The 2,959-nt window shown below is 42.1% G+C and overlaps 1 pseudogene; it reads left to right on the top strand.

Annotated features, from left to right (window-relative positions):
- The window catches only part of LOC102496010 (BRI3-binding protein pseudogene), a 3,660-nt pseudogene extending 3,115 nt beyond the window's left edge, over nucleotides 1–545 (top strand).
- The last annotated feature ends 2,414 nt before the right edge of the window (nucleotides 546–2,959 follow it).

Below are 2,959 nucleotides of genomic sequence, written 5' to 3'. Positions count from 1 at the left end.
CAGTGTGGCAGCAGCCTGTTCGGCGATGACAACGTGCGCGCCGCGCAGAAGTTTCTTACCAGGCTGATGGAGAGGTTCGTGTTGGGAGTGGACCTGTTCGTGGAGACGCTGTGGAAGGTTTGGACAGAGCTCCTGGATGTCCTGGGGCTGGACATCTCCAACCTGTCCCAGTACTTCAGCCCGGCCTCGGTGGCCAACAGCCCGGCCAACAGCCCGGCCTGCGCCCTCCTGCTGTTGGACATCATCCTCCTGACCTACTGGTTCCTCTCCCTGACCCTGGGCTTCACCTGCAGCGTCCTGCACTTGGTGTTCGGCCGCTTCTGGGTGGTGCCGGTGCTGCTGTTCTCCAGGTCCTGCGTGTACATCCTGCACAAGCACGAGGGCGAGCTGTGCTGCCGCTGGGCTTCTACTGGCGTGGCAGCCCCGGCAGCTCCGACGGCCCCAGCGTGGAGGAGAAGCTGGAGCACCTGGAGAACCAGGTCAGACTGCTCAACATCCGCCTCAACAGGATGATGGAGAGCCTCGACCACCCCAAGGACAAGTGAAGGTCAGCCGGCCCACCAGGCTGTCCCGTGCCAGCGCGGGCCTTTGGAAAACAAAAACGGAGGAAAAAGAAACCACCACCAAACCCAATACCATCCTAATAAATGTGACTGAGCAAAGCAGGGCGCAATTTGAGGCATGTCCGGCCCGCCCCGCATCCCAGGAGGAATGTAAAGATCGTTTATGTAGGAATATGTTGGAGTGTCATTAGGGGCAAATAATAACCATATTAGCTGTATAGCAAGAGAAATTTATCTGTGCATAGAGCATAAAGTTACTTTTCTCAAGCATTTAATTACATCTTTTGTAAGTTTTTTTTTAATTATTTTTTTAAGTATTTTATTTATTATTACTTTAAAATTTGCTATAAAGTACATGAGCTCACCAGACAGAGACGGAGAGAGAAAAAGTAAGCTGCCAGTTGTGAGACACAAACCAGTCAGTAATGTGGGAGCCCAGCGTTGCAACCACCATGCCACCTGCTGGCGCCATACAGATTTTCATCACTTAATATAAAGGAGATTTCTCAATAGCACTTCTCAATTGAGATCTTCCTCATTCCTTTTTATAGCTGCATTCTTTTACTGTGTGGATTTACCAGTTTATTCCAGTCCCTTACTGGTGCAGAGGCGAGCTGTTTCCAATCTACTGTTACTACGGAGTGCTCCAGTGAGCAGATGTGTGTTATTTCATATTTTTGCCAACATAAAGGCAGGTTGGGGGGGGGGATCTAACTCCCAAAATCCTGAGAGGAGAATGGAGAAGGGATTGAGGTATGACCATCCCCCTAGGGGATGATATCTCACTTTCTGTCTCTCTGTCTCTCTGAAGAGCACATGGGCACTACAGCAAAATCTCTTTTTTTAAAAAAAGAAAAACAAATAAATAAGCATTTCAGAAAAGTGTATCGCCAAAAGTACTGCCAGCCTTCATTATAGATGACTTTTTCCTGATGAGACATAAAATTAACTTTGGTTCTCAGATTCCCATAGGCAGAAAGCAAATTTAGCCCCTTAGGAGGACATATTATTTTATGCCTTCTTCAGATGTGGTTAAAGGGAATGATGGAAAAGGAAGGCTGTTTCAGAGTATACAACTAAGAATTACAACCAAGAATCATGAGCAATGAGCTGGGATGCTACTCCAGGGAGCAGAACTGGGCTCAATAAAAGAATATTTCCAACGGCCAGGGAGGGATAAATCTGAACATTTTATTTCACACTTTATCTAGATCAGTGGTTACTATAATCTTTTTCCATTGTTCAAATGGTTATGTTTATTTTTATTCTGTACATGTTCCTCCATTATATATTGTATATATGAAAGGTAGACAATTAATAAATATTTAAATTAAGATTAGCCATGTGATGTTTGCCAGAGGCAAGGAAGGAAGGAAATGGGGAGATATTTGTCGAAAAGTGCACAGTTTCAGTTAAGCAAGAATATATTCTGGAGAGCTATATAGCACAGTGCCTACAGTTAACAATCATGTTATGTGTAATCAAAAATTTGCTAAGAGAATAGATATTATATTAACTGTCCTTAACATACATATACACACACACATGAAAAATGAAAGGGGATGGGACCAACAGTTGGCATAATGGCTATGCTGTTGGATTCCCATGTAGTCGACCGCAGTTTGAGTCCCGGACCCGGTGGCTTCAACTTATACCAGGTGCATGTGTGTGCGTACCCAAGATTCTGAGAGGAGAATGAAGGAGAAGGGATTGTGGTGTGGCCGTCCCCTCTGGGGGGTGATTTCTTGCTTTCTGTCTCTCTGTCTCTCTCTCTCTCTGTCTGGTGAGTGCATGCGCGCTGTAGCAAAAACCTTTCCAAAAAAAAAAATGAAAGGGAAGAGAGAAAACTTTGGGATGTGATATGTGATGAACACGTTGATGGCCTTAATTCTGGTGATAGTGTTTCAGGTGTGTATCTATCCCCAAAGGCATCAAGTTGCATTATAACAAATGGTAAAATGTAAAATCATTATAACAAATGATTAAATATGTAAAATATTTTGTATTTCAATCATACTTCAATAAAGTAGTTTTAAAAGTAAAATAAAATAGCTAGTAAATAGATCATCACTTTAAAAACAAATAAAAATCCTCTATAAGTTTGAGATCCCATGGTTTTATGGAACTTAACATTACGTTGTAATTCTTTTAAAATTCTCTTGTGTGTATTTATGTCTCGAATAAAATAATAACCATTTTTTAAGGCAGGGTCTGTGCTTTATATAGCTTCAAATTCTCACAATGTATATCAGTGTTCTATAAAGGGACAAAGTAAATGTTTATTAAAATGAATAATAATTCAGACCTAGACCTAAAACTTGCTTAAATTCCTTGTCTAAACTATAGAAATTGACAATAAATAGTCAATATATTTCACCATGAACTGGCACCATCAA

This window comes from Tupaia chinensis, unplaced genomic scaffold (genome assembly GCF_000334495.1).
Source record: "Tupaia chinensis unplaced genomic scaffold, TupChi_1.0 Scaffold146525_1, whole genome shotgun sequence".
Lineage (NCBI taxonomy): Eukaryota > Metazoa > Chordata > Mammalia > Scandentia > Tupaiidae > Tupaia > Tupaia belangeri.
Note: the sequence above shows the minus strand (reverse complement) of the source record. Positions and strands in the feature narration are given on the sequence as shown.